Below are 12,485 nucleotides of genomic sequence, written 5' to 3' on the forward strand. Positions count from 1 at the left end.
CTCCTTCTTCTCTCTCTCTCTCTATCCTTTTTCTCTACCCCCTTTTTGTTGTTGTTGTTGTAGCAATCACATCTGGCGCCCCCAGATCCTGCTTTGCTGATGGAGAGGAGCAAAACAAATTGATCTTCCAGCAGTGACAAATTGGGACAATGGAGGAGTCAATTGGAAACTTTTTTTAAACACAGCCGAGGAACAAAAGTAGGGTTTGGGAGGGAAGGAGGAGAAAAAGACACACGCGGAGTAAATTCAAGGGGAATTAGTCGAATTGCCTGGTAGAAAATGGGGTCAGAAAAGGAGGAGGAGGAGGAGCTGTATTAAAACCAAGCACTTCCCCAGATGCCTAAACCTGGGGGTCCACTAGACTGCCCTGGATTTCCAAAACAAAGCTAATCAATCCTGCAAAATACAGAGAGTTTGGAAGGACGGAGGCACTCCAAAGTGTGCTGTTCAGGGAAGAATTAAAAACACAGAGAGATTGACATTAGCAATTGACATTGCTAACACCAATTCTCAGGCATGGTGGGTATTTATAAAAAAATAAAATTAAAGCCTAGGTAGAAATTTACATAGTAAAGGGAAGATGTTGGCAAAAATAGATCGTTTTTTTTTATTTACTTAAAATAAAATCACAGCAACTTACAATCAGGAAAACAGGAGCAGAGTGAGAAGGGGACATGAAAAGCAGTAAAACAAATGTGTACATTTAATCAGACAGGATTGCATAGGACACAAAGAACAGGGCTAATTACTCTCAGCAGGTAGGAACTAACCTTCAGACTTCATAAATAAGTCAGTCTGTGAACAATGTCTAAGTGGGAGGATGGAGACAGAAAAGGGATTATTTCAAGACACCCAGAGAAAGAAAGGAGAAACACACACACACACACAGAGAGAGAATGAAATACTTCTCTGTTAAATCAATGTACAAATGGATTTAACAGTTCCTTTTTCTTCTTGGCTTTTGACTTTCTCTCTTTCAAACATCCTGAAAAAGAGCCACAATTTGGATACACACTATCTAGTCATCCTTCATTATTGTACTGAGCCTGAAATGCAATGAAATATGGCCTCTGTGACAGTGTTTTTGACATTATAGGGTTTTTTTAAAAAACAAATCAACCACAAGATATTTTAAAAGGATTAAATGACGGACATTTCATTGGTTGTATCAAACCACGTGTTCCCAGCAAAGGAAGAGGCTGGATCATTTATGTATTGACAAGGTTTGGAACTCACTTTTCTGTGAGAATGCTCAAACCAGAGTAGAGAATTTAAAATGCAATAAAAGTGCATAAGTCCAACAATAAAAAACAGAGGTTGGCCAAAATCCATAAAGGTAGATACGGCTTTCCAGATGTTGCTGAACTGCAGTTCCCAGCAGACTAGCCATAATACCTGTGTGGAGATTCCCATCCTTGCTTTGTTTTGGGCACCAATCCTATATACACTCCTAACAGGGAGTAAATCCCATTGAGTTCAGTGGGATTTATTACTGAGTAGGCATGTAAGGATTGCATTCTTCATATATCCCATTTCAAAACACTTGCTTAAAACAGGCAAGCTCCTAGGTTTGCCATATTGGAGCCCTGATTCCAAGGCATGAGCATGGTGACATTAGCCACTATCAGGGGATTCTGGTGATTGTAGTGCAAACAAATTTCCCATCCAAGCTCTAAATATAATCACCCAACCTCAAAGCTGTTGCACTCACAACATTCTTAATTCAAACTGGAAAACCATTCTCTTTAACACTTGTGAAAATTTTACAAGTGGACCTGTCCTTGAAGTCAGTTGTGACAGCAGCACAATTTCCAATATGATCTGCCAGTGTCTTTCCCATTTCAGCACTAGAGCTGTCTGGCAGAGAAATCCAAGTATCCCGTGAAATGACACATCCTAGTACAGTACTTCATACCAGGGAGCCACACAGTTAAAATGGCATCAAAGCATGACAGTTATGTGGTGTGGATATAGCCCAGCTCTAAAAGACTCCTCTCCCTGAACTGTTTTTGACCCAGCTGGTGGTTATACAAAGTCTGTTAACTTTCACAAATGGTGCCTGACTTTGCTTGTTTCTCTCCTTACCTCTTCACCTTTTCCTTTTCTTCACTTGGAACACATTGTTCTATACATCTATTAGTACTTTGTCTCTTGAAATGTAAATCTAAGACTAGACATTCCTTTCTTTGTTTGCCTGAGCCTTTTGACTGAAGAGTATATAAAAATGTTTCTGTAATTCAATAAAATTATTGGCATTGGATTGCTTGGGGTTGGATCCAGAGTAAGTTGATTATGCTTTGGTCCTATTGAAATTCCTTAGCCATGTATTAGTCACATCACTTTGTCTAGCTGTAGGGCCACCACTTTACTGTAAATATTGTAATTTGTAAATATTATTTAGAAATATTGTCCTTCATTGAGAACCAGTTACAGAAAGAAGAGTATTTAGTGTTATGCAAAGCTACAAATACATGGCATGTATCTGACAATTTCACAGTCTTTTTTCCTAACCACACTTACTTGCCATATTTATTTCAACCACATTTATTTGTCCATATATCTCATATATATTTTATTTGACACTTACCTCCAAATAAATGGACTTCTAATTACAGCACTTCTTTTATGCCAGGAACCAAGAATTTCCCAAAGAACAGAAACACCTGTTTGCACAAGGGTTCTCAGGTTGTGCCCTAGATGAAAACAAATGCATAACTTGCTATAGCTAAAGTAATACAATATTCAAGGGAAAAATGCAGCCTAATCCGTTATGTGAGGGGTGTGATTTATGGTTCAATACCAAATGTTAACCAACAGCTGCTTTGTCAAAAACAAGTGCTTGGAGCATAGGCTTCTTCTTGTACTTCTTGTACAGACTGGATTTGGGTCTTCTGTAACAGAGGAAGTACCCTTGCTTTGGACCACCAAAGTGCCTTCCCAATTACTTTAGCAATCCACTCCAACAGTTTGCTGATGCCAATGTGATTATTGTCTTCTTATGTAACAGGTCATGTTATAATTTCCAGTAAAGAATAGACTAGAGATGGAATTGTTACTTTTAATTCTCCAGCCAAGAAAGCTGTTTCTGAATGTTTGGGAAGTAAAGATGCAGCTACAGCATCCTTCACATGTGTATGTCTCTGTCTACAAGTCAACTGATGGTGACCCCGTGAATGTTTTTATAGGGTTTTCCTAGGCAAGGAATATTCAGAGGTGATTTTTCCAGTCTTTTCTTCTGCAATATACTGTAGACTACAGGACCTGGTATTCTTTAGCAATCTCCCATTCAAGTACAAACCAGGGTTGCTTAGGTAAGTATTTATCCATGCAGATGTACATGTTTTTCTCCACACAGAAAACACATTTTCCTATGCAGCAAATAGTGTACTGAACAGAAAACACTGTTCCCTGCACGTAGAAACCACATTTCTGCATAGGCTGAATAGTGATCAAAAACTGCATAGAAAACTTTGTATTCTTGTGCAGCAAGGAGAATACTGTAGGAATTATTTATTCTTGTCTGTGAGGGCAAAGGATGCAAAGACTTGCATCCATATAATGTACCAACTCAGACATTCTCATGCAACATGATCCTGGTGTTGCTGCTTCGGAAATACATTCCATTAAGTTCAGTTGGGATAAGCATGGCTAAGTGAGCAGCCATAGTGTTTATACACGGCATCAGAAAAAAGAGGTGGGTAGTAGAGCAGGAAAACCTAAAGTACTAGACATGATATAATACTTTTTATGTATTTTGTAGTCAGAGAGAAGATAGTTGGGGACATAGCATGTGACAATTATAACTGGCTTTATTACTAATGTTATCATTGTTTATATCCTGCCTTTTCTCCAAAACCTGGACTCAAGTTAAAATACAACTCAGTTAAGACATATAAAAACTTCAACATGAACATTAGAATGGAATTAAACTACTAACAACATTTAAAAACTATTTCAAACATACAGCTAAAATGAAGAGAAATTTAAAAGGACAGTATAGTTAAAACAATAAAAAAACAGTGCAGTATCTTTCTAGTTCCCAGTTCTAAAAGCCTGTCAGAATAAAAAATTGAAGAACTGCAAAGAGGAGGCCATTCAGACCTTCCTGGGAAGGGAGTTCAGAACCTAAGGGCATCCGCTGAGAAGAGTATATCCCATGTTTACACCAGTTGTGCCTGTGAAGGTGGTAGGGCTGAAAGAATCTCCTGAGGATTTCAGGACCTGGGCAGGCTTATATGTGGATATACAGCCTGTCACATTGGCTGGACCTAGGCAGTAGGGTTTAAAGCATACCTTGCTTTTTCTCATAAAAATGCTCAAAATAACCTAAAACAGACAGATCACAAATGCAAGATTGGATGACAAATAGTATAATTTAGCACCAAGAGAACAACCACAGCAAGATGGCAACAATATACAATAATTCTACAAAAGTCACAGAAAAGAATATACCTTCCAAACAGCATCTAAATGATAGAAAACTATGGTAACTATCAAACACCTCTGGCTGAAGATTTCCAAAGACATGGTGCTACTCCAAAAAGGCCCTGCATGACAAAGCAAAGTGGTTATATGCACAAGGTGAAGCCCGAAGGCATGGAATCGTCTAACTAAAAAGATTGTATGTACAGCGCTGTGTAAATTTACAGCGCTTCATAAATAAAGGTTAATAATAATAATAATAATAATAATGAGGAATTTATTGATTCAAGTGGCCTCTCAGTCATGAACCTAATAGAAGGCTTCCCTTATAGCCACTTATCCCATACTCAACAAATCTGGACACAGTGACCGTGGACTGGGTTATAGGAAATCATCAGCTTTGCTGTGGCCAGGTTTATATAAGAATTGCTTAATTACTATAATATGAAATATGACTGACATACACATGTACAGCAGAGAGAAAAGGTAGTCCCAGCAGAGAGCCAGTGGCAGCTTATGGCTTCTAGTGGTGAAGCAATGAATCTTTTTCAGTTATCCTTTGAACTTTATAAGAGTCAATCAGGGTTCTGAACTTTAATTGCAAAATAGTTTAAGCCCCTTGTATAGCTGCTTTAAAGTTTTGACTAAAACACAGAGCAGATTTACTACCTCACTGATATGGAAGACACCCATCAATACTCTTCAGATTGCCACCATTTTTAAAATTTCTCTCATGCAGAAACAAGGAACAAAGAAACAAATGTCTGTATTGTCTTGTCTGCCATTAAAGTGGTTCCTATAGATGCAAGTTAAGTAAAAATGATATTTTAAAAATACAAGCAATAGGAATTAAATATTGCAGAGACAGATTTACTTCCCACTGCTGAGCTGCTTTTTAGAATGTTCTTTTACAAAGAGCAACACCCAATCACCTCAAAATTCAAGCACATATTCTCAGTCACCAAATACAGTATTAAGAAATCTAGGGATGTGTATGCACACCGGCATCTTTGGCCGAGCTGGGGGCGGAGTAGGGGCATAGCATCTATATAATTCACACCCCAGCTCTGCCCCCAGGTCAGCATGACACCGCGTGCCGCACCACTTGGCATACAGTGTCATGGTATTCCTCTGGTGCTGCATCCACATGACGCAGTGCTGAAGGCCGCAGCACCACGGGTATTGCGCCCTGCAAAGGCCAGATCAGAGTCATGACATGCAGTTGCCACAACCCCGATCAGACTGTTAAAGGGGAGGTCAGCACAGTCCTCAGTGTATGAGTAAATCTCTTTTAAACATTCAGAAGTATAATATACATTCTTAGTATAATTCATTTCTACATACATTTATTCCAAGGGGCTCAAGGCAGTATATATTTTCATCCCAACAACAACCCTGTGAAATAAGTTAGGCTGACAGTTCATGACTGCCCAAAAATCATGACATATTGAAAGGTTGTTGTTAAGAGAAAACTGGGAATTAAGTGCAATAGTAACTGACATGGGATAGCATGTTTCTTCACATATAATTGCATTTTACTGTATTAAAAAGAAAATATGTAATAACATTTGTATATGGTACCAAGGTAATTCCCTTATAATCCAATGAAAAGTAATAGGTAAAACTGGACTCTTTTGAAATCACTTGGAGTTTTGTCACTGACCTCAATATAACTAGGATCTCTGCCAGAATTCTTTATGTATGCTTAAAATGGTCTGTCAAATTTGGTTTGGATCCCCTAGCACACCTGATGGTCGACCTTTGCTTTTTTTTATAGAATTGCTTGGTAAAACGAGCACGGACTATCTGTCTCAGCAAGAGCTGATCTTGTAGCTTGCTATAATCTACTTTGTAAGCCCAGGTAAGGCCTTTAACGTGTTACATGGAAAATAGCCTCATTTTGTGCCAGCAGATGCCACTTTTACATACATGAGCTTGCAACAACATGCTCAATGAGATTAGGCAACATATCCTTCAGTTCTCGGACTGCTTACTCCAAAGCATTCCTTTTTGAAGTGAATAGGACTTCTTTAGGATAGGGATGAGCTCCGCTCATCTACCACCCTGGCCCAATTTAGGAAGGATCTCAAGACCTTCCTATTTAAACAGGCATTCCCCGATTAAAGATCCTGCGGGCCTCCCTCCTCTTCCGTGGCCATGAGGACGGGCTATGGGGCTTTTATTGTTTTAGATTGTATATTGCTGCTTGTGTGTTTTTAACTTTGTAATTGTGTGCATTGTTGCACTGTTGTAAGCCGCCCTGATCTTCTTGGAAGGGCGGGATAGAAATAAAGATTTTATTATTATTATTTATTATTATTTATGGGAATCATGCAGACCTCCAGTTATTGTTGGACTACAGCTCCAAGCATTTCTTACCATTACATATGCTGGTTAGGACTGCTCAAACTGGCAATCTAACAGCAAATGAAGGTCTACCTGATTTCCAACTCTGCATCAAGATAATTATCCTTAAAGCATTTGGGCATTCACTTCATTTACTCAAAATGCTGTGTTCCAATGACAGCTGTCCAAAAGAAGGACTTTGAATATGCTACCTTTGACTATTATGAAATATGGAAATGCACTTTGAGAATCAACATAGTGTAGTGGTTTGAGCTTTGGACTATGATCCTGGAGATCAGGGTTCAATTCCCAGCTTGTCCATAGAAACCCACTAGGTGACCTTGGGTGAGTCACATACCCTCCACTCCAGAAAAACCCATGATAGGTTCATGTTAGGGTCACCATATGTCAGAAACTATGTGAAACGACAACAACATGTTGTACTGGTGTGTGTTTTGTGGTGGGGGGGGGGAGAAGTTTGCTTGGAAGTGGCAGTAAAGTTTACAAGAGGGAAGCACAAAGCATATCAGTTATTAATATCCAAACAGTTTAAATTACAATTTACCATGTTGAATGATGCCATGTTTTCCATTCATCTGTTCCTGGGATTAGCAGGCAACTAGTTAGGGCCAGTTCAGCCAGTGTCAGAAGTTACTTATTACCAGAATGGTTTTTATCTAAATCTAAATGAATTTCTATTGACTTTAAAGCTGTGGCTAGTTTATTCTGCCCCCCCCCCTTTGAAATACTCTCTTACACACACACCACTTCCTGATTGTCTGATGCCTTACCTCTGAGACTAGCTTCCCAAACCCTGCCATTCTGAGCTTAGTTAGGTTGGCTCAGTGCAAGTGAACTATCAGCAGCTGGGGAAGTTTCTCACATCTTGGTGGTGGTAGTGGGAATTGCTCTAGCCTCAGAGAATGGTGAAAAGAGACCCATTAGAGCCAGTGTGGTGTAGTGGTTTGAGTGTTGGATTTTTGAGACAAGAGTTTGATTTTCAGCTTGGCCATGAAACCCACGCTGGGACCTTGCGCAAGTCATAGGCTCTCAGCCTCAGGGGGAGGCAATGGAAAACTTCCTCTGAACAAATCTTGCCAAGAAAACCCCATGATAGGTCTGCCATAAGTTGGAAATGAAGGCACACAACAACAAAATCTTCCCAAAGGATTTGCCTGGCTGGCTGGGTCTTCAACCTGGCTCCCTCCAAGTCAAGCCATTATAAGGAGTCTGGCTAGAAATAGGCCTGTCTTCTTTGTTTTCCTCCTTTGCCTTACTAAAATGGTACATAGGACTTGGCGGTGACAAGAATATCCAGAAACCAAAGTGAATGATCTACTCTTCCCCATATGGGTTTATTGAACTGTAGGTTGTCAGCAAAGGTACAAGAAGTTATAATGATCTGCCAGTGGTTGGCCATGTGCTAGTGTTGGAATTAGCACAAGAAGTAAAAATGACCTAATGAAGTTGTAATGACTTCACGTACAACAGCTTGCATAAGCAAAATGAAAGCATTGCCCAGAGACTACAGGAGGAAGGCTCTTTTCTGACAATGGGAGCGTTCTGAAAATCTGGGGTGCAGAATTCCTTTCAGTACACTCCCATCAGAAAAGGGGGAACCTGCAGATCCCATGCATTATGAACCAATTTCAGCCGTTTTAATTGACAGTGAAAATATTTGTGGTAATATCCTGAATGGATACAAAGAACGCCCTTCTCCAAAATTATTCTCCCTTTCCCAAAATGAAATAAGGAATTGGGAACTGATGGATAAGTGCTCCTCAAAGAGTATGTTAAAAGCATTCCCTTTTTGCTTTTGCTTTTTATGAGGTGTGTGTCTTTAGAAATATTGTTAAAGGAAAATCCCACAATTAAAAAAAAAATGGGCATTTTTAGTGCTTAACTTCTCAAAAGCTAACTTGTTTCACTGCCCGGTAGAAACAGCTAAACTCTCTGTACACCTTTGTCAACCCTGGTTTCAGTGGCTATTTTTACCAGATGGCAAAAACATTAATAGAAAGACATGGACAGTGTAGTCTGATACTATTACAAAGTAATACAAACTTTTATACATGTATGTGATAATGCCCTGAAAAATCAAATCTTCGGTAAATTTACCATTTTTATTGACAGCTTGTCTTTTAGCCCTAACAGCATTGGAAGAAGCCCAATAAATGAAACATTTACTGCATAACATGCCTTATTTTCAAGTGGTATACGATTCCTTTCTAGCTGTCTCTAGAAGATGTTTTTAGCCTAATTTGCTCCCTAGAAATTTCACTCACTAGAGTTCTACATCTATGACGTTTCATTGCCTGAAGCCAAGTCTGAATAAGAACTTTCTTAAGATATACTTATCCTAATGCCAGTCTACAAGCATTGAGTTGCTTTAGTTTGATTTATTTGTACTATACTGATAGATGGTTTGCATGCACACTGACACCAGTTTGTACAGGATAGCTCTAAGATTTCCATATATTTATTTCCTACACACACACACACACACACACACACACTTAGGTGCCATGTTCTCTGCCAATAAAAATGGGTCTGAAGCAGTGCACAATCACAAGACAATAACAAAAAATTTCAACAGATATCCATATCTCTAAAGAAAATACATTTTGAAAACCTAGAAGCAACCAGAGTAACACTATACTACAATACATCCAGGTAAAATTCCCCACAAATAAATATAAAAAGCTAGGCTATAAATTTAAGGAAGAGAAGAGAAAGTTCATGTGCATTATGCTAGATTATGGTCTAGTGTTACATATGAACCAGCATTTAACTCAGTAGATGCTAGCAATTTTCTTCTGCTGTATTAGAAGTGGGTAACTGCAGTGTACTTTGGGGGCAATTTTCTGTACTTGCCCTTCTAGGGTCCACAAGGACTTCCAAAAATGCCAAATATGAACAGAACTGAACAAAATTGAAAAGAGCCAGAAGTCCACTTCTGGTTTTTGAAAAGCTTCTGCATGTAAGGGGGGGGGTGTGTGTGTTCTGAAACCTATTTAAAGATGAATTGCTGTTCCTGTTGGCTTTCAAGAGAGGCAACACACACACACCAACCACCTTCTGTCAGAAAAGGGGCAGACCGCAGACTTTAGACTGGTTGAAGGCCACAGAAACAGCCCGGTTGGGCACAATTTGCCTATCCCTATATTGAGTGCTGCGTGTGATGAAGCAAATGTTAAAGAGAAATCAATTGAATTACTGTCCAGTTGCATCTTCCAATGGGACTAAAATATGACTAACATTCACTGGATTGTGTTTTGTGTGTTTTATTAGCTAATTGAAAAGAACAATTAGCTACATCTATGTCGCTAATAGATGATACAGTTCTCATCTTTGTATGAATTGCACCCAAAATGGTGTTAAGAATGGAAGATATATGTAAAATATAGGACACATGACAGAAATGCATACACGATGCAATTTTAACCTCAGTATTATAACAGGAACATAGGATATCATCCTGTTAGGAAACTGCAATATCATAAGCTGGACAAGTTAAATACCATACTATGAAGCTGCTATTGCTATTGCTATACTACACTGTTACAGTGCTATTACTCCATTTTAACTGCTGTGGTTACATCCTGTGGAATATTGGGTTTTGTAGTTTAGTGAGGCATAAGTCCTCTGGCTGAGGAAGCTAGCTGCCTATCTATAAACTGCAAATGCCAGGATTCCACAGGAAGCAGCCACAGCAGTTAAAGTGGAATAATAGCACTATAACAGTGTACAGTATATTGTCCTTACAAACTCATAACTGCTTTGTATTCACATTTATAACCCTGGCATCATTGCCATGACACAAATGCCCCTCAAAAACCCATCATAAAATCTAGGCAGCTCTGCTGCAGGACAGAATTCTGCTGCTCTGGTGAAAAGGAAGCTGAAGAATGATGAACAGCAGTGTGCTGAGAAGTTGCAACAGAATCCTGCAGAGGTCCCTGCTTCTGCTAGTCACACCATCATTTGCTGATGGGAGAGGCTCGACACATCATCCTCCAGCACCCGCTTTGCCCTGGTGGCACAGTGGTTAAATGCCTGTACTGCAGCCACTCACTCAAAACCATAAGATTGCGAGTTCAATACCAGCGAAAGGGCTCAAGCTTGACTCAGGCTTGCATCCTTCCAAGGTCGCTAAAACGAGTATTCAGATTGTTGGGGGCAATTAGCTTACAGTTGTAAACCGCTTAGACAATGTTAGTTCAGTATGATAAATAAAGCTGGTTGGTTTTTTTGCCAGAATTTGCAGAATTTGGTTCATGTGGGAACCAATGATACTGCAAGGCATAGCCTTCAGAATATCATAAGGGATTATGAGGCTTTGGGTAGGAAGTTGAAAGAGGTGGATGCACAGGTTGTCATCTCCTCTCTTCTCCCAGTCGAAGGGCATGGTCCAGGAAGGGAGAAGAAAATAGCGGATGTAAATAACTGGCTCCGTAGATGGTGCCGCCAAGAACGATTTGGATTCTTGGACCATGGGTTGCGGTTCCATGAGGAGGGACTTCTGGCAAGGGATGGGTTGCATCTCACGCCAGTTGGCAAAAATATTTTTGCCAATAGCCTCAAGAATTTGATCAGGAGGGCTTTAAACTGAGTTATGTGGGGGAGGGAGACAGTATTCTGGGAGGCAAAAAGACTGGAGAAGACAGTCAAACTGACAGAGAGGGAACAAGACAAACAGTGCAAGGACCCAACAGTGGGAGGCAAAAGAACTTGCACAAGCAGCAAGTAAAGGGAACACATGGTCTTAGATGCCTCTACACTAATGCACAGAGCATGGGAAATAAGCATGATGAACTTCAACTCCTAGTACAACAAAGCAAATACGATATAATAGGCATCACTGAAACCTGGTGGGATGAGTCTCATGATTGGAATGTGGAAATAGAGGGGTATAACCTTTTCAAGAGAAACAGACCAAACAGGAAAGGAGGAGGAATAGCCCTATATGTCAGAGATATTTATACCAGTGAAGAGATCCAGGACATCAATCCTGGAAGCCAGGTGGAGAGCATCTGGATAAAAATTAAAGGGCAGGGAAACAACAAGGATGTTATGGTGGGAGTCTACTACAGACCCCCAAGTCAGACGGAGGAATTGGATGAAGCCTTTCTAGAACAGATGACCACACACTCAGAAAGGAGAGATGTAGTAGTGATGGGGGACTTCAACTACCCTGATATTTGTTGGAAGTCAAACTCAGCCAAATCCTCAAGGTCTAGTAAATTCCTCACTTGCCTTGGAGATAATTTCATGGTCCAAAAGGTGGAAGAGGCAACAAGGGGATCAGCTATTTTAGATCTGATCCTAACCAACAAGGATGACTTGGTTAATGAAGTGCAAGTGGTGGGATCCTTAGGTGGAAGTGACCATGTTCTCCTGGAGTTTGTTATACAATGGAAAGGAGAAGCCAGGCATAGTCAGACACGCATTCTAGACTTCAGGAGAGCGGATTTCAGTAAACTTAGAGAAATACTGGGGGCGATCCCATGGTCAGGAATACTAAAAGAGAAGGGAGTTCAAGATGGATGGGAGTTTCTCAAAAGGGAGATACTGAAGGCACAAATTAAAGCAGTTCCAGTGAGAAAGAAAAATGGCAGGTGTCGCAAGAACCCAGGATGGATGACAAAGGAACTTTCAGCTCAGCTAAATTTTAAACAGAACATGTATAAGAAATGGAAAAATGGGGAAATCACCAA

At 39.9% G+C, this 12,485-nt stretch overlaps 1 long non-coding RNA gene across 2 annotated transcripts in view; it reads left to right on the forward strand.

The window, feature by feature from the left end:
• Positions 1 to 12,485, forward strand: part of LOC121924799 — a 30,777-nt gene that overhangs the window by 1,976 nt on the left and 16,316 nt on the right. For both annotated transcript variants that reach the window (XR_006102721.1, XR_006102722.1), the window contains exons 2-3: positions 3,186 to 3,311; positions 6,200 to 6,283. This is a non-coding gene — a long non-coding RNA (uncharacterized LOC121924799). The remainder of the gene's footprint in view (positions 1 to 3,185; positions 3,312 to 6,199; positions 6,284 to 12,485) is intronic.

This window comes from Sceloporus undulatus, chromosome 3, assembly GCF_019175285.1.
Source record: "Sceloporus undulatus isolate JIND9_A2432 ecotype Alabama chromosome 3, SceUnd_v1.1, whole genome shotgun sequence".
Taxonomy (NCBI): domain Eukaryota; kingdom Metazoa; phylum Chordata; class Lepidosauria; order Squamata; family Phrynosomatidae; genus Sceloporus; species Sceloporus undulatus.